The sequence below is a fragment of the Limulus polyphemus genome, unplaced genomic scaffold, assembly GCF_000517525.1.
Source record: "Limulus polyphemus unplaced genomic scaffold, Limulus_polyphemus-2.1.2 Scaffold257, whole genome shotgun sequence".
NCBI lineage: Eukaryota > Metazoa > Arthropoda > Merostomata > Xiphosura > Limulidae > Limulus > Limulus polyphemus.
The window spans coordinates 170832-191569 of NW_013665867.1; the positions used below are offsets into that span (position 1 = coordinate 170832).

The 20738-nt window shown below is 36.8% G+C and overlaps 1 protein-coding gene across 2 annotated transcripts in view; it reads left to right on the forward strand.

Moving 5' to 3' along the window:
* LOC106478874 (plexin-A2-like) overlaps positions 1–20738 on the forward strand; it is a 231546-nt gene that overhangs the window by 81918 nt on the left and 128890 nt on the right. For both annotated transcript variants that reach the window (XM_022382550.1, XM_013939446.2), the window contains exon 2: positions 19273–19338. The gene's annotated coding sequence lies outside the window, so the exon portion shown is untranslated. The remainder of the gene's footprint in view (positions 1–19272; positions 19339–20738) is intronic.

Sequence of the window (20738 nt, forward strand, 5' to 3'; positions counted from 1 at the left end):
TGGTTTTGCAAGACTTAACTTATAAAACTTTGTGTTGTAAACGTGTAGATTGTGGCCTTGACACCATCTGCGGAAGTTTGGGCTTCTGTTATGAATTATCTATTAAATAATCTACTTTATGTTTGTGGTCACTTTTATTTAAAAAAGTAAAAGTTCATAAATCAGTAAGTAATGCTGAAATCACCGTGTCTTCAAATGCAACAGAAAACGGCCTTCCTGAAACCTTTAGGCCTAATAATCCATTGTACATGTCTGCTCAACGAGTTTTTAATGTGCAATCAACTCCGAACATTATGACCACCAATATCGAGTTTTAAAACTTAAATAACGAAATGGCGAGCTTGAGGTTATCAGAGTGACCATCAGGTTTGAATGGGGATTGAGTTTTTTTTTTAGAGCAGATGTTTAGAAAAAGCGGTAGGTGACAGCACCTTCGACTACAAAAGTTGTATCATGATTTATGTGTATTATAGTCAGTCAGGTTCTTCAGCTGTTTGAGAAATGAACGGTTTACAAAATTATGGCATACACTTGTACAAGAGTTGAAAGTGAAATTCAGAACTTGCATAGGTAAATACTATTAGCGCAAAAGTCAAAATTAGAATATTTACTAAAAGGTGTGTCGTAATGTTACACCCTTCTAAGTTTTGCGAAATATTAAATGTTTAAGAAAACAAATTTGATACGAGAGCTCCTTTTTTTACGTGTAATCTGATGATTTGTCTAATTTTTAAATAACCTGTTACAATATCTTCGATTAGTTTCAACTATAAGTTATATCTGCCGTCCTTTCGGACTCTAAAAATCCAACTTTACTAAAATTATAAAGCTACGCGAGGGCTATCTGCATCAGCCGTCCCTATTTTGAAGCGTTGGACTAGCGGAAAGGCAGCTAGTCAACACCACCCGCCGCAGATTTTTGAACTATTCTTTACCAACAATAAATGGGATTGATCGTAACGTTATAACGTCCCCACGGATGACAGAGAAAGCATATTCATCCCGTAACCGTAACAAACTATATCACAGTTGATGCAATTTGTCTTGTTAATTAGTTCGGTTGCACGCATTAAAACCCCAAGACCCACAATAATACTTTTTTTCTCGGCCCACTAAATGCCCTGAGAAACCAGTGTTAAACCATAGCCACGAGGTATGTCGTCCTACCAATCAAAACATGGTGCCTACAGCTCAAACTCTTCGTACATGATTTAACCTGGAATTTTATTGGTAGAGAACGCGGTAATTCAAGTATGTGAAGGCCAGTGATAAAACTAAGATTTAATTAAACTTGAAGATAATGTTTCCACCTTAAGACAAGTCTTCAATAACTCTGATGCAACGTTGCACATTCTCCCGGCACGCGACGATTGTGTGCTGCACGTCATGATTCCAGAAGCTCGCCAAATATGGTAAAACCACTCGCTACGGGATGGAATGTGGGGGAGCGTTTCAAGTACCGGCTCAACCAGCACAAGGAGCTTGTCAACAAACTAGCAAAGCTCTGTATACAGCTGTTTATACATCGTTACGTAACAGTTGGAGATTACCCAATTAGACCATTTTATGCACTAATTAATCGAGGAAATTCAAAAATTATCATGTTAAACCGTTTTTTTTTCAATAAAGGATTTATAGGTATGTATAAAACAGGTGTTCGTTATTGGTTAATCACAACTACTCACTCTATCAAAATGATAGTGAAAAAATTTGTGAGAAAATTGCGATCTGAACTCAGACTGTGATCTCTGATTTGATTTTTAACTATTTATACCACGAGCAATCGCAAATTCCCCCATCCACAAGTAACACCTATTAGACAGTCACAAGCACCCATTTATTGGCCAATCATAGAACCTGTACTGGCTAACCGCAGAAACCTATTAACAGATAACGCTTACTGTTCAACCACAAAATTTGTATTGGTCAGCCACAAGTTCCCAGTAACACAGTCACTGGTGGTATGTAGCAACTAAAATAATATACAGGGTAAGTCATACAGAACCCTGTCCTGGCATGGCCTGGTGGTTAGGGCATTCAACTCGCAATCTGTGGGTTCGAATCACCGTTACCGAACATGCTTGCTCTTTCAGTCGTGGAGACGTTATAATGTGACGGTCAATCCCATTATTCGTTGGTTGACTGTGGGTGATGTTGACTAGCTGCCTTCCCTCTAGTCTTACACTGCTAAATTAGGGACGTCTAGCGCAGGTTGTTCTCGAATAACTTTGCGCGAAATTCAACAAATAAATAATGAAGCCTCAATAAAGGAAAACGAAACAAGTTTTAGTAACAACATCTGTTCAAGATTAAACTGTTTTTGCATGAGCACTGAACCAATTTTACATTTCAAAAGTTCAAAGTTTTCACCACTGTTTTCAATGTGTGTGTGTAACATCTGTTGACAATCATGAAGAAAGGTTTATTATGTCACTTGTACCTTCGTTTTCCTATACGGGTGGGGGGTCATTGTGACCTATCCTGTAAATAATGTTAAGAAATTTATGCCGGTCTGTGTTGATTAACATATTGTTATGTTTCAAGTTTGAAACGATAAAGTAAAATGTTTTTTTAGTAATAAGTACTTGAATAGAGTTGTTTAAACATTTGTTGTTAAACAAATGTTTAAACGACTCTATTCAATTATGTACCAGCTGCCCAGTGTCAGCTAAAAATGTGAAGAATTAAATTTTGGCGGAATGCTAAAAGTTCTTCAAATATTTATAGAATGATAGGTTTCTTTTTTGTGAGTGTAAAACACTTAAATACACCATACCGACCAATAAGTACTGTTTCATTATACAACATTTTTTCACTGCAACATCCTAAAAACCACAACGAGTCTGAAAATACACAAAGTGTAATAATAATGTTGGTTCTTTATAGTAGAAAGCGTGAATACACACTAGAGTAATTGACCATAGGTTTGGTATTTTCATCCCTCTATGTGTGTTTGTCAGCAAGATTTCTCGAGAACGGGTGAATAGATTTGGATGAAAGTTGTCTCATCTTAAAAGTTATTAGGTATTGGAGGAGCAAGGTCACAGCAATATCACGAAAATCCAAAAAATCCCCTTCTATTAACACGGGGACCGATTTTTCACACTATTTTTGCTCTATGACTCAGTCAAAAATGATTGGATTTTGAAGACACTTGGTGGACATGTGTAGAACATTATTCCCCATTGTCCTGCCAAAAGTGGTTTGTGCCCGTTGATAACGACGGACATACGGACAGATTCTCGTAATTTTTGAAGGCCGAATATGATAAACGCTGCGTGGCGGAGGTATACACTCTACTGAGTGCTCCTCAAGTTTGTAATTTCTTTATTCGGTCTTATCTCTTGCCTTCTTTCATTCTGTCAGTTTTCAACCCAGTAAAACAAGGCTCTCATCAAATAATTTCTTGATTAACCCCATTCAGATACCCTTTTGCTATCAGTTAGATGATTCAAAGAGTGGTTTCTAGGGCCGAAGTATCAGTTGGATCACTCTCAGTTACTCGAACTATTTCTTTCAAAGCATGCGTCACAGTCACAACTTATATAAACCTAAAAATTTAGCTTAGCACTAAAGAATAGTTTAAATTGGTTTCCAATTTTTCAGTTAGAAGGAAACTTATTTTACAACGTTACGTTAGTTCACCGTAAAAGTGTATAAATTCTATACAACAATTAACATTCATTAAGTCCGTGTACGAAATGAAGGGTCGGTTATCCAAAAGTTATTTTCTACTCTGAACACGAAAAGCGGAGGGATACATACATCTCCACAATCTTAGCGATATTTGTATTCAAAACTTCACAATACACACACACACACACACACACACACACATATATATATATCAAGACTGAGAAAATTCAGAATTTATTTACAGTTCTGACAGCTGTACATATAATTTGGACAATAAAAAAATAGCTGTAAAAGTAATTCATGTTTAGTTATTAGTAGACACCGTGCAATATCTTAACAAAATACTTCTTGCCATCAAAACAGATAAATGAAAAAGTTCAATAACACAGTAGTTACGAGGAGACTCTCAACAACTACCTTTCACTAAAAGCTGTAAACTGGCACCGTTGCCATGGTAAACGTCATTATGTCCTGTGTTTGCAAACGTAAAAGTACCCGAAAGGATCTAACACGTTGCCAACCCTCACAGTGTGTCGTAAAGAAAATGAAACTTATTACTTTCATTAAAGGTTGCTTTAGTTGTCAATAGACGAAAACAAAACCATAACATTTTAAGGCCTTCTTAACCACATTTATACGTTAAAACCTAAAGGCTGATTGTATAAATCTATAGCTCTGTGACAAAAACCAGATGATCAATAAGCACACATCCGGCCCTTACCGCATTACATACACAACACTCAGGTAGTACGTACTTTCTCAAGCAGATGTTACCATGGAAACCAATGAGTTAAAATCCCATTGGATATGCAGCTTAGAGCAAGTGAAGTAAATAAAGCCGATTAGCAACGCAAAGCGAAATCTATATGTACAGAGCTTATGCTCATAAACTTAATGGAAAGACAGCTATCATTCGCGTTTATATATATATAGTATTTGAAATAATCATGGAAAACGGTGAACATAATGCATTTATTATCGAGCTGCCCCCCCCCCTCCCTCTATGGTATGAAAATGAATCGCACCAGAGCACAGTCACGTGTTGACCAACCAATCAGACAATGCCACACCAGCGCTGTCTATAAAAGTACAGGCAGGGATACTGTTCCCAGCAATAGCATGGTGAATACACTTTAGTTCCTAGACAAAATTGTCAGTGAAGGCTACTTCATGCGGCGAAATGGCATGTTTTAGTAGTAGATGTACAAAATCTCTATAAAGTGGGTTCCTGAAACTAGTACTGTTGATAGCAGAAGCAGTCAAGATAGAAAGCCCTAACTCTTCAAAAGTGCTGCTGGGTAATTCAGCATATGTTCTTTACGTGATACAGGATAACAGAGTTGAGATGTTAATGACCTTACTGTAAGTTACGTGTTAATTTTACCCCCAGAACAAAAATATGCATATTACGAAGAAGTTCCTTCGACAAATGTGTAGCTGCTCAAAAAACCATTGCATAGGAGAGATAACCAGACCAAAAGGATTAACTGGACATCTGACTTTAGATAATGGGATGATCAAAGCTGGAGGAGAGTGGTCTTTACAGTTGAATCCAAATTCAAGTTATTTTGTAACAAATAACGAAAGTTAGTTTGGCAGAGAGTATAAAGTACGTAAATAAACATTTTTTATGGCAAAGTGTGTCACGTTTGTGACAATCTCTCAGTCTCTGATTATATGCAAAATAGAAAATTGGCAAAACAAAATTTCCTTATTATAGCGCTAACTGTTGAGCTATAAAAGATACAGCCGGCCGGGATTATGTGTATCAAGTTATCAATGTTGTTGGAAGAAATCCCACGTGTAGTATTTTAACACTGAATTCCACGTGTTTCGAACTGATACAGTTCGGGATTTCAACGTAGTCTCTTTTTTTTTAAAGAAAAACAATTTTCATATGGTTTTGACCTTCCGAGGTCAAAGGTGGCCAAGCTAAAAAACAACAAAACAAAACTACTTTTATCATTCTCTGTGTTTCTTTTGATGTGCTATTGGCTTAGGATAATGTAACTTTAATATTTCTATATGTATGCCAGTTTTACAGTTACTTATCGCACCTATATTACTGCATTATCGTACGTATTTGCCTGTGTTAATGTTAATTATCACACCTATCTGCTAGTATTAGTATTCAGGGGGCGGATCCACGATTTTTGGTAAGGGGTGGTGTTCTTCCACCAAGTCATAAAACCTTTTAATAAAAATTCGATTTGCTTATTAGGCCTGAGAGTTTCTTTTTTCCATAATCCACCGGAAAGGGTGGTGATGCTACCCCTCAACCCATTCCCCCTTGTATTCACCAGCGATTTGTCTGTGTTGATTTACTTGTCACACTTTCAATATTCAAGGGCGGATCCATGGATATTTTGTAAGGGGGTGGGGAGATGTTCTTCCATCAAGTCATGAAACCTTTTGTAAAAATTCACTAGATTTATTAGGTATGACGGTTACCTTTCTTTGGTAAGGAGGTTGTTACCTCTCAAGCTCTTACCCCAAATATTTACTGAAGGTATTAACATTATTGAACCTATATATATGTGTTCATGTTATAATGTATAATGTAATTATATGAATATATTATACATAATGCTTATCTTACAAGTGGAAGTTTTTAACTTACGAACTTGTGGCTCCATTGTTTTGTCGTATAAATTCTTTTTTTTTAATGGCTTGCCTTTTTTTTTCTTTGTTGTATGCTTCTATTCGTCAAATGTTGAATTTCGATGTTAATGTAAATGAAGAACACAACCTACGCCATATCTGTCAAAGATCGTTTATATTGCTTCTTCCTCGTTGAACGAAATGTGTGGCATGGCAGAAATGTGTGGCATGTCTACGACATGTGTGAAATGTGTGGCATGTCTACGACAAGTCTCGAAACATGCTTTTCATGTGTTCTCCCACATTATTTGAAACTCGAAGCTTGGATTTCACTTTCGAGTTGGAGGTTGACGTTCTGGTGTATTGGCCTTTTATAAGTATATTAACCTCGTACTCTATTTAGAATACAACAGACCAGGAATATACCGTTCATGTTCTCTTTTTAACGATTGTAAAGGAATTGAAAGTTCAGCTTTCTACAGAGACTCAATATCCCTCTTTGGACGGCATCCATATGACATGTGCCTTTATGAACAAGGAAATCCACGTTTAGGAATACTGTGTGTGTAGAGTCCGTATCCCTCTTTGGACGGTGTCCATATGACATGATTAATATAGCACGTAACACGTGCCTTTATGAACAAGGAAATCCACGTTTAGGAATACTGTGTGTGTAGAGTCCGTATCCCTCTTTGGACGGTGTCCATATGACATGATTAATATAGCACGTAACACGTGCCTTTATGAACAAGGAACCCCTTCTAGGGACATTGTACGTGTGTGAAGAGAATAGGCCTAAGTATCCCTTTTGGACGGCTTCCATGTGATATAACTGATACAGCACATAACATGTGCCATTATAGCCTCCTCAGATAATGTTTTAACGTAGAAACTATAGCATTTTAAAGGCGTTATAGTAAAGGTTATTTTGATTGATAGAATTTTAATGCAAAAAATGAAGAAAAGTGGACCCGCCCTCAGAAAAGAAGTTCCCTATGGGCTTAGTGTGGTCTTAATCCAGCCCTGTGTACTGAAGTGTTAGTAATTTATTCGTTGCCCTAGCGTGTCTGGGGGATCAATTGGATGTTTCAAGCCTGACAAACAAAGTTGTTAATTGTTGGTGATGAACCCTTCAGTTATATAGATTTTATGTCTTGTCATTTGATATGATAGCCGTGCACACGTGTATCCTGGTATGTGGTCAGTTGCACGTGTTCTGAGACGATTATTAATCTGTCTTCTCTGTCAAATATATACTGGTGGGAAAACGAAATTATAATCTAGACAGGGTTGTTTCTTTGTTTGGAAGAAGTTAACCACACCACTAAGTTTACTTTTAATTTTCTTATTTTTACTTTCAAACCTGGAGAATACGTACTGACATGGTAAATGTGTATTATTGTATGAAATAAGCTATTTAAATGAACACTGACCCGATTGTTATCGTTTATTTCCATGATTCTATTATGTGTACATAAAAAAGAAATTTTACAACAGTAATTTATACTTAAAAGCTTCACGTTTCTTACTGGCAAAAATAAAAAAGTAAAACTAACAGCAAACTTGTTTGTTTTTGTTACATTCCCATGTACAGATTAGTCGGAAAGTGTTCACGGTTTGGCAAGTCGCTGGTAGAGTGGTGGACTGTTTCCGGTTAGAGTGGTGATTTACTTCCGGTGAAGCTTTGGGCGGGACTTGTCCTTTTTGCACATGTATTTTGTCACCATGTTGCATCATCTTACAATTTCAAAAGCTGCTATTTGTCACTTTTTTACTTCGTATTGTAATGTATGCTTGTTGACAGAATACTTGTTATATATAGCTAACTTATAAGTAAGGCCAATTATACATGGGAAGGGAAGCATATGGCGCGGGCCTTAAGCTCAAAGGGGACCTCAAACTTAGACATGCTATTTTTTTGCATCTGTTAAGTTTCGCGACTTGTTTTTATGTCCCCCCCCAATCAGACCAAAATGTGACACACACACACACACTCGTCTTAGACCAGCAAATTCTATAAGGTCGTCAAGAAATTACTGTCGCGTTTTGGAACATTTTCATTAACCACTCCTCAAAAAACGTACATCACGTATAATAGTTTAACGAACCGCCTAAATGTCACGTTAGTGTAGCGATATAATGTGTAAAGTTTAGTATACTCCCAATTCCTTATAGTGATGGCACACGACGAGATACACATTCGGCATGTATTTCTGTTTGAATACAAGAAGGGAAACGACGTCTCTGTAGCCACAAAAGCTATCACAGAAGTTTATGGAAACGTTTGAACGCTTGTAAGTGTCAACGATGGTTCAGGAAATTTCGTTCAGGTGACTTTAGCCTTAAAAACTGTGATGGCAGGGGCCGACGTGTTGGAACTGATATTGATGCTCTGAAGACTCCTCAAAAGATAGAAGTGGCCCGGGTCTCTCTGAACCTCTGAGGGGACTTGGCTGAAAGATGTCTTTTTTTTTTTGCCGGAAATCACAGAACTTTTAACTGAACAGAAAAGGATTTATATGTTAGGCTCTGGTTTCATCAAAGGTTCATTGAAATACTCTTGCTAGTAAACTGACAAACAACGATTTATAAGCATAATGAAATTCTTAATTTCTCTCTTCCTCCGCGAAAACTGAATTATGCAAATTTTTCTTTATCCATTCGAACTGCTATACAGAAATCTGAAAGACCTTCCCATGTACGATAAAGGCAATCTTAATCCATCGCATAATGAAATGTTTTTATTTTAGGGAACATACTACATTGGTCTGTTTTCTTCAGGTATAACAATGACAAACGTTCTGTCTAAACGTAGTATACACTTCATTGTTTGTCAGTTTACTATTGTATTATTACAATGTGATTCCTTCTATACACAATTACTCTCGCTTTATATGTATATATGCACAACTTTTTCCAACTTTCTGTATGTATGTCTACTTCATCAATACGACTTCTCGCCCTACCCTTTACGTATGCCTCGAGTCATAATTGTAAATGTTGTGTGAGTGGTATAATGAACTTCACAAAACAAAAAGGGGGCCTACTGCAGCATTTCCCCAAATGTTGTTATTCTCGCTCCTCTTTAATAAAAGTAGCTTCTTGTACCCCTTTCTTTCTTTAAGCGAGTGAAATAGTGAGTTAAGTGACGGGATATAATACACGGATATACACTAAAATGCTATATGTGTGTGGTCATAATTACTAATTATTTTCGTTAATTAAAAACGAAATATTAAAACGCTTACTTTTGTATTTTTACGCTATTGACTCAAGAGATAAATTTGGGCTATCTGGGGGGGGGGACGCCCCACACTTTGGGAAGCGTTGGTCCACGGTATTGTAATCATGTACAGAGTGCTACCATTGACCTGTCTAGTTTCTCCTTTAAGTTTCTTTTGTCTCTCTATGTGTATTAATTGCATTGCCAAGCTTTATATAAAGTGTGATTTTTCTGCATAATATTCTAAGTCAACCATTTGTATCTCAGTATTCTTGTGAGTTGGAATGTTGTGTGTTAGACAGGTATTTACTGTACAGGTCGTTTATTGGAATTCTTGAAATGCTGGGGGGAGAATAAAAGAAAGTGTAATAACCCATGTAGTCTTGGGAAAATAACGCTTTGTCGTGATCACATACGCTAGTATACCACGTGTACAAAGAAAGGGGTGTAACCATAGAAACCGGTCCAGATCGTGTTGTTTTTCCACACTGTGTGCAAGGTCGATGTTCTGTTTACTGAGCTAGCCGACCTTTGAAGGATACATTTAATTGTCAAAAAACAAGAGCCCCGAATACGCCCTTTAGGTGTTCATTTTGTGCGTGCTTGATCAACCTAGATCGGTATTTAACCTGACCAGATAAGTTTAAATGTGAATAATAGGACGTAAATTGTTTACCAGTGAAACCCATTTAAACGCCTTTCTTTTCTTTTTACTAGCTTGTGTTACTGGCTAATACATATTTATAAGTGTGAATGTGGTCTACTTTAAAAAACTGGAATAAATATTTTTTCCAGGCAAAGCGAAGAGGAATGAATATACTTTGAAAATTTAATTTTTTTTATTCTATTTTGTTCTCGCTCTATTCCAACGCAATAGTAACTTTGTGACTTCATTTCTTGTGGTTGATTTTTGGTTTGTTTTTGTAGTTAAGCACAATGGACTACCTGTGCTGTGCCCACCGTGGGTATCGAAACCCGGTTTTTAGCTTTACAAGTCCGCTGACTTACCGCTGTGCCTCTGAGGGGCGGTTGATTTTAAACTAGCTGTATCTAAGTAACACTACATTATTCCTGTAATTGGCGACACTCTAAAAGTTGGTCAATTTTTTAACTTTTCAGAAAGTATTTAATTGGTTTTTAAGAATCCATTTGTTGTCACTGAAGTATTATTTACGTTTATGAAATATCATGCAGACCGACGTAATTGTAAGGTAAAGTAACTAAACGATAGGTGTACTTATACATGTAATATTGCTTAAGTCGTCAATTTCAATATATATATACTGGAACCAATACGTAAAAATACAACTCAATGCACTAATACGTAAAAATACAACTTTTTTGTTTTTCTAAAGATTTTCTGATTTATTAGCGAGCAAAGCAAATATTACAATTATTAATATGAAATGGTTTACACAGTGAACTTTGAAACACGAATTCTGAGAACACTTAAAGCATCAAAGATTGTATGTCACACCAGTTAGTAGCAAACACTTTCTCTGCGCAGGCGTACGCTCCCATTTCAGGCCGTCCGGCAAAAAAATTGAAATTGACAAACACGTTACGTAGAGTGCATTTCGGAAGCCCTTCGTATAATGAACGCACCGTCGACTATCGCAACTAAACACGTGCTTTGTCTTGATAACGATTACTACCTGTTGAACATGGGTGTGTAATCGATATCACAGAGCATGGGTAAACTACCCAGAATACGGAGCAAATACTGAGAGTGTGAAACTGAGGACCCGCCATGTGTGTTTATTAAATGGAATGAAAACTGTAGGTCTTTTCAGTTTTGTTTGTTTGTTTTTTCTATGAATATATTTGACGTTTCATCCCCAAACACACATACAGTTTCACATATTCGAAACAATGTTTCAAATTCGTTAATGCAGTTACCTCTCCTTTAAGATTAATAATTAATAATTTGTGGACCTATTTTTGAAGTAAACACGTGAAAAATAAATAGAACACTTCAGCTTGGTGAGAGCGAGGACGATAAGTACTTAAAGCGAAATGTAGCATCCGTGTGTGGGGGGGGGGGTGGCACACGCCCCCCTGTAAAATGAGAAACATAATTCTTTCTTTATTCATTCGGCATATGTATATGATTTTTTTATTCAATTCACAATTTCACACTACTCCCCACCCCCATCCCCCATGGAAAACCTTCCCCTCCCTGGAATATTTTCTGCGGATACCCATGTACATGGCGCAATCGTGTGTGGTATCGTGGTTAAAAATATATGCCAAAGACACGTGGGAAGGTTTGAGTGAATGTAAATAAATAAGAGTAACATTTAGAAACCTTAGTTTGTCTGGTTTAGCAAGTCAGCGTTCAAAGGAACATCGATTACGCCCTTGTTGAATAAATAGAGATTTTGTCGGACTTGAAGTTGCACTGTTTCCAACGGTAGTCATGTTCTCTACCATTGTTGTTATTAAGCGTGGTACATATTTTTTAAAAAAAGGGGGAGGAGGAGGAAGTAAGTTATAAAATTGAACAGGTAATAATTGGCATTATTCTTGGACGTCGGAAAGAAGACCTAATCGTAGTAACGTTGTAAAGAAGACCTAATCGTAGTAACGTTGTAAAGAAGACCTAATCGTAGTAACGTTGTAAAGAAGACCTAATCGTAGTAACGTCGGAAAGAAGACCTAATCGTAGTAACGTCGGAAAGAACCTACCTAATCGTAGTAACGTTGTAAAGAACCTACCTAATCGTAATAACGTTGTAAAGAACCTGCCTAATCGTAGTAACGTTGTAAAGAACCTACCTAATCGTAGTAACGTTGTAAAGAACCTGTCTAATTTTGCGAAAGTTCGATAAATGCTTATGTTTTATGACTTTTATTTTTTTTCGATTAACTATTTGTTTGTATAAGTGGGAGCCCATAGTTTGTGTTTTAAATACGTGTCACTGACCGCATCGTTTTAAATCTGATACACATATGTTAAAAACTCGCCTTTGTTTTAAACCGCCATTTCTTGTACACAATTCTAAAAATGAGACTGTTTCCAGTCTCGTCGGAGTTTTTTATTTTATCCCGTATAGAAAGTTATTTAGTATTTTATTGTATATTTTTTGAGACTGTTTCCAGACTTATTTTTATAATCGTTTATTAAAAAGTAAGTATTTAAAATTGAGCATATGTATCTAAAAGGTATAATGGTAGTTAGCATTGTTCTTGGCATACCACCACGTGGACGTGTCCGGACTCGTAAGTATATTTATCCTGACTATGGTTTACGTTCGACCAAAACTGTGTTTGGAAAAAGCTGTTCCTGTTTGTATGGACTAAAGCTGGAAACATGTTAGGAATGGGAAGGATCGTGTTGCGCGTGGGAAAGTCTTCTGGCAAGTCACGTTGATGTCCGAATGGGAGGAGTCAAGTCAGCGCTCTTTGTGTATAGTGACCAGGTTCAAAAGCCTAAACCATATGAAGAAAAAGAGCAGTGAATTTAAAGGTGGGCGCACGTGAAACAGGTATAAGAACTATAAATAGAAGCGAGCGAATGGGAAGTGAAAGAAGGAAGTTATCACAAAATATTACGTGGGTGTAATGGAAAGTAAGAAGTATACGACGTACTAAAACCCACCCAAGTATGCATAAATTACGTAGTTAAAAATAAAACGATGATACAAAGCAAACGACCCTCACAGAATCGCATGTTCGAACAGCTCTTGTAGAACAGCTGTTGTGCAAACACAATGCGTTCGTGTTTATTCAAAATATACCTATAGTTGTTAAAGCGCAAATTTATTCAAATTACTTTTTAAATATGTTTATTATAATCAACCAATAAAACGTACAGAAAGAAGCACATGGTGGACGGTTGGGCAAGAAAGCAAAAGTCGTTATATACACTTATCTTCTTACAAGGAGAATTTTTCCGCAATTGCGAAGTTCGCCGGAAAACATATGGTTAATATTATATTAAGGTACATATATTCAAGCTATCAAAGTCCGGTGTATTTAATAATCGCACTATGTAAAATAAGTGTGTTGTCTTAAGCGGGGTACATTAACGGCCACGCAATCTGTTTATATTACTTACGGGTTCAGTAACTTTGAGGACAAAGAACCCAGATGGCCATGAATATAATTAGTTCAACCATCTATCCGAACAGATGTATAAAATACGCAAATATAAACGTGTGTGAGAATGAAATATTGAAACTTCAACTGGGTTTCGACGTAAAAGGGAAGCAGAAGGTTCATTGACGTGGGCAGGTGTTATTTTTGCTTTTAAAGACTTTTGAGGCTGTATTACAATATCGTTAGGATAATTAAAATCTGTTGGAAAAAGGGCACTTACATGGTCTGGTGGTTAGTTAAGTCGCTCGACTCGCTATCTGAGGGTCGCAGATTCGAATTTCCATCATCGTACAATCTCGCCCTTTCAGCCGTGGAGGCGTTATAAGATGACGCCCAGTTCCGTTGCTAAAAGAATAGCCCAAGATTTGGCGGTGGGTGGTGTTGATTAGCTGCCTTCCCTCTACTCCATCGCTGTTAAATTAAGAAGAGCTAGCGCAGATAGCCCTCGTGTAGACTTTGCGCGATATTCAACACAAACCAAAACCAAACCCCAAAAATTGTTGAAATATTGACGATTCTCTCAATAAGGAAGAAGTTCTTGTACTTTTGTTTAGCGATTCTAAACGGACTGAGTTGAGGTGTAGCCATAATACGTACTTTTAACTCGTGGTACCTCAATCTTTTGACACACACGATTACTCCTTTGTCTAAGGACGGACACTGAAGCTTTTTTTCCCCCCTCTGGTTTTTTGAAACAGTTACTGAATTTTCAGTTTTTAGTATACGTAAAAAATATTAATATCCTGACCATATGGCACTGAATCAAAACGCTACCATCTTGCTTCGTAAAACTAATTAGGATGGCAATCTTCACTTGGGACACTACCAGGGTTATAGTATAGTCATATAATAAGAAACCCGATATCCCGCACGCTTTCGGAAGATGGAGGACCTTCCTTCTTCCGGTCTACTATCCAGAGTGCTTGTTGTTGTTAATCTTATTTTTATCTTGCATGGTGTCTTTGTATCACGGGAAACGTACTGTATATTTTAAATTATATATGAGAGTTACTGTGTTCTCAAGATCCCTTATAAAGAACTTTGTGTCGAGTTGAAAACTTGTTCAGGTACTGATTTCCTTGATCTTACACTATCGAGATAGCGCCATTGCTTTGTTAATTTAAATAGATTGACTGAGCTCCAATCTTATACATTCATACAAGTAAATTCGAGCTAACATTGGTAAAAGTTGTTCTGCGGAACCTTTTTTTCTGGACTGTTACAGTTGTCTGTTTTCTACTCGGTTTTGATATTTCTTGGTTAAAACAAGTGAACATGTACGTTCGGGTGTTGTTGATGCTATTTATGTTTCAAATGTTCTAGGAATTCAAGATTATTGAATATTAGATATTGGCGGTACGCGTATTGGGTCTGTGAAACACGCTTTGTTTGAGTTGCCAGATAAACTAGGGACTTGGGATGGCCTGGTGGTAAGGGCGCTCGACACGCAATCTGAGGGTCGCGGGTACGAGTTCCAGTCACCGAACGTGCTCGCCCTTTCAGCCGTAGGGGCGTTATAATGTGACGCTCAATCCCACTGTTCTTTGATAAAAGAGTAGCCCAACTCTTGGCGGTGAGTGGTGTTGACTAGCTGCCTTCCCTTTAGTCTATCACTGATTAATTAGGAACGAATATCGCTGATAGCCCTCGTGTAGCTTTGCGCGAAATTAAAAACAAACCAAAACCAAAAATATTGACAATTCTCATCAATATAAACGTCAGCATATAAATTAACGTAAGTATTAATCTACCATACCTTATAAACAGATATGTATCTTGTTATATGTAAGTGCACATAATTGATCGTCATGCAGCAAGAATAATATTACATATTGCAATGAACAATAACGTTTTCTCGTGCATATCTATTCAAAACATTATTATAAAGCACGTTCAAATCTAGTGTGATTATGTTAACAGTCCTCCTTTGAACTTCCTACTTGAGTAGGAGGGTACAAAGGCTACTCTGCCTTTAATTTCAAATATGTTGTGTTGACTTATTAAAACAGCTAAACTTGTCTTACGAAATTCACCAACTTTGCAGTTTGTATTTCGTAAACCTGTGCGTTTGTCTGTGCAGTTCCGAGACACTTCATCAATTGTTTGTTTGTTTTGAATTTCGCGCAAAGCTACACGAGGGCTATCTGCGCTAGCCGTCCCTAATTTAGCAGTGTAAGACTAGAGGGAAGGCAGCTAGTCATCACCACCCACCGCCAACTCTTGGGCTAATCTTTTACCAACGAATAGTGGGATTGACCGTCACATTATAACGCCCCCGCGGCTGCAAGGGCGAGCATGTTTAGTGTGACGGGGATTCGAACCCGCGACCAGCAGATTGCGAGTTGAACGCCCTAACCACCTGGTCATGCCGGGCTCATTGTTCATCAAAGCGCGTAGAATAGCAAAAATCGCAAACTAACAGACTAACACTTTTTATAACTGCTGAAGGTGGGTAGGTCTTCCTAAAGCACTCGAGATTACCAAGTCTTCTTACGTTATTATTTTATTGCAAGTAATTTCACTTGATTTTATTCTGTTAAAGAGCAAACGCGTTTAACAAACAATAACACAAAACTGTCTTTACAGAGATGTCCACATTTTACAACTAAGCAAGATGCATGTATAGATTAGATCAACTCGGTTTCGTCCAAGTGAGAGGGAGGTACTGTCCATATCATAAAGTTTGGATGACTGTGTATAACAGTGTGTGTACTCATACTCAAACAGTGGGGGTTATTGGGAATCGTATTTTTGTCTTCAAATATCGCTTATTTTCTGTATTGCTTTGTTCATTCTTTCAAATGCGGGTTGAGGGGATCGTAATGATGTCTTTGGTATGGAATGCTTTACATAGACTGAAGGAAGACAAACAAGAATGGGTCCTTTAGAGGGATTAATTAAATGGTGCAGTTTGTCTTAAGGTACAACTCTGCATTCCAGTAAGTAAGTACAAAGTGAAAAAGGCATGATATTTGACACGAAGATTTCTTTCCTTCTCTTGTTGGGCTCCGTTTATAAGAGGGGGGTTAAGTGGCAAGAACTATATGGTTTGAAATCTTTTGATCCACCTAAAAAGTTCAGCATACTGAGCAGCAAATGAAAGATCTGAATGACATATCAGGCTGGAGTCGCCCTTGGTAAGGGTGGACCCGATAACGGGAATTATAAAGCCCGGCCCGCATTTTAGGCTATTTGGCCCGAGGAGGATTTAGCATCCTTGTTAACTCTCTGCTGTACGGTCGTTAAATCGGTGTTTTGTAGAGCTGCGATAAGTAAGCTCGATTGGTTCTGCAGAACCGTTTTGTTAACTTGAAGATGATCCACCTGAAAGGTGAACACTGTACGTTTTGCTAGTAGGCTGTAATAAAACGATTCATGTGTCTTTTCAAGAAGTGTTCAAAAATAAATTTTCTTGTTAGTTGAAAATTCGACTGTAGATAGATAACTAGTACTCAAAGCTCTGGATTTTCTCTTTAGTGATCGTTAACGGCCGTTTTTATTCTGCTTGTTAAAGCTCTGTGTTTTTAAGCTTTTTATGGACACAGTAACGAGCATTTCGTTGATAATATTCAGGGTATAATATCGTTTTATTGTTTGGTTTTAACTTTGCTTGGTAATAAAGAATCGAAAGGCACAAATGGTGAAAAAGGGGCGTAACCCTTTTTTTTTACCTAATAAAAACAGTAATCTTATTGGCAGAACTGTTATAAAATGAAATATATTCATGAATCGGATTCTGCGGTTTGCCACTTAAACTGACAATTTGAAGACAATATATAGATGCTATTTGAAAGCTACATTTTATCACAGGGATGCTGGAAATGTCTTTTTTTTTACGATATTTTAACCTTCTGTCTCTGTGCTTAAATAAAGATAAGCGGACGAAGGATTAACTAGTTGTGTTGCACACATACACACAGAAGGTGTGTAACTTCATTAGGTTGTCCATCTGATGTGGAGCTTGTCAAAGTGGTACTGTTTTTGTAGCAGTTAAATATATATTTGTTTTCAAAGTTTTGGTTAATTACAGTATATGTTATCACAATTTACTTTTGTTGTCACAGCACTTTATAGTTATTGCGGTGTTTTTTTGTTGTTTTTTTTTTTGCCTTTCTTCACTTTGTTATAATGTATTAGTTCGGAAAAGATGCGCCATTGCCCTGCTTAATTCCTCGATATTCTTAACAAGAAGTTACTGTATTTACTCGTCATACTAACGTTAAAGGCCCATCTTTTGACTTCTCTTTCGGCCCAGAGCACTTAAAAGTTAATCCGGTTTCGTCAGTAATCCTGTGTTAAGCAGTAAATAAATATATAGTTAAGGCACTTTAGGAACAAAAAGAGAATTAGGTGATAGTATTTGTGAATTAGCTAGTGTTCTTTTGCTGTTTAGGTTTTGTGAATCGGCTACAGTTGAGATGCTGTTTAGGTTTTGTGAACTGGCTTATGTCCTGTTAGCGTTTAAAATTTTGTATTGGGTAGTGTTTTGATTTTTGTATTTCATGAATTGGCTAATGTTCAGATGTTGTTTAGGCTTTGTGAATTCACTAATATTTAGATGCTAGTTAGATTTTGTGAACTGGCCAGTGTTTAGATGTTGTGTAGGCTTTATGAATTAGCCAGTTATTCATATGCTGTTTAGGCTTTGTGAACTGTCCGATTATTCAGATGTTGTAAAGAAATCAAGACCCTTTCAAACTGATGAATGTTTAACCAATTTAAATGTTTTTATTACCACAGCTTACTGCTAGGGGTTAAGAGAGTCGTTTAGAAAACTGCGACCAATTGATTTATTTCTCAAGACTCACTCACATGGATGTTACTGCCTGCAAAATTTATTGATGTTCTCGTCATTATTTTTATTTTTTGGTGAGACGAAATTTATGGGGCGTTAAACGTTTCGAGGAGTTATTTGCCGTTTCTTTTTTCACTTCTTGCAGATTATTAGGGTTCTTAGGATGTGAAAAAGTCAAAAGACATCATTAACATGGCTTCATCTTCATCTTTTGGCTTAAACTGGCTCAACGTTATTCTCCGAAACTTGACGAACCTAAACACATGAACAGAATTATTTCATAGTGTTTCGGATCTGCAAACTTTATCGGGCAAGACAGTTGAATTGTTTTGTGCGAATAACTTAAACTGTTTTATTGGAAGTTAGCTTCTATCACATCAGGTGTCGTACATTTTATAAAAGCTTCTTTGATCTCCGAGACTTCGAATTAAGAGAAGTTTTTCAACTATTTTCATATCAAGATGAACTCTTTAACCAAAGTTGTACAGGCCACCCAAGCGACACATACATACTTTACGCGTGTTTAAAGGAGTGGACCGAAACAAAAGATAAATCAAGCCAAGCCCCTGAAACTCGTTTTTTACTCGCCATTATACTTTATTTAAGATGTACAATTTTATTTTAGATTAATCCGCATGATCTCTCACGTGTGACCTATGGCGCCGTGCCTGGCTTCCCAGCCTCGAATATCCGTCAGCTGGATGGGATAAACATTGCATTTACTTTTTTTATTTCAAAGCCCTGTATCTGCGGGGTTTCATTGGGACACCAATAGTTCATTCTTTTTCACATATTGTAAGTGATTAGCTGTTTTTGTTAACATTTAAACTTAACCTTTTCATCCTACTTCACTTGTATTAATTTGCATGTATTGATATTTTTATTGTAGCAATTTGCTCTATTTTATTTTCTTCAGGTCGAAGTAAGCAGTTTATTCTATCGGTGCTAAAGGACCCGCTAAAAGGAAAAAAAATTCGTTTTTGTAAGTATATTTATTGCCTGTTAAGTATTCATAATCGAGGTCATGTGATTGACACGACCAGTTTAATTGGTTGCTTGCTGAAATGCACATTGATTTCACAAAATTCAACATGTCAAATTAGATAAGTGGTTGCTTTTATACTTTGTATTTTAGTTAGAGAAATTTTGAACGTTGTTATGGTAATACAGTTTATTCATAATCGAGGTCATGTGATTGACACGACCAGTTTAATTGGTTGCTTGCTAAAATGCACATTGATTTCACAAAATTCAACATCTCAAATTATATAATTGGTTGCTTTTATACTTTGTATTTTAGTTAGAGAAATTTTGAATGTTGCGATGGTAATACAGTTTAGATTTCCAAATAACTTGTAGGCTTACCATCGTTTAATGAGAGCATTAGCAGGTTTACTACAAAGAAATAAATAACGTTATTACTGGTTGAAACAGATTTTGGATGCGCAAATGGTTGAGGTGTTTTTAATCGTTAATACCAAGGTTTGAAGAAAGAGAGAGAGAGACACGAGGAGATGACGTAATTATTTCGCATTTCCAATTTAACAGAGAATGGTGTTTACACTTTTTTGTTTTGAGGCTCCGTGCAGTAACATTCTACGCATAGTCGTAGACGTATTTGACTAAGGAGAGGGCAAAGCGCGAAACATTAACTTTCTGCTATGTTTCCTTCAGAAGAGACCTGCAACCGGTGTGATACTTGTTTTTGTACGCTGTCGGGCGTGAGGAATAGCTTTTGAATTGCATTTCACGTCGGTGTGATTGGTACGAGAGGAATGTTTGAATATATTGCTACTGGAACTGTATTCTGGGATTTGTACTCTCTGCAGGTTGGAAGATACTCTGAATTCTAGTGAATATTTTATTACGTTACTCTGGTAGGTCATGTCTGTTCTTCAGATACTAGCACCAGTATAGGATAGATTGTGTAAAACCAATAGAGAAGTCCCCGAAAAATTCATTATTCTTCATGATTTGAGCTGGTTGAATGTTCATTTTTGACATACTGTTATTGATCGCATACTTCATTGGTGTCAGCACATTTTTTCAAGGAATGTTCATCGTTTTTTTTTGGTGTAAATTCTTGTTTTTTCTTTCTCCAGTACGTGTATCTGATGATTACACAGGCCTGCGAATTTAAACTCCATAAAAGCTATTTTGCTTTTAATAACGGATTTTCCATAATTCAGCTACTTAGATCTCGAAAATAATATTCATTTTTTTTCTATCACGTAAGGATTTTTTTACAAACCGGGAATAAAAAAACACTCTTACTTCGATCAAATTATTATTTCGTTTACCACAACGAACATTTTTTATTATTATATTTGTTAACAAAAATACAAACAAACTGTAGAAAAGGGAAGAACATTGATGTCAAAC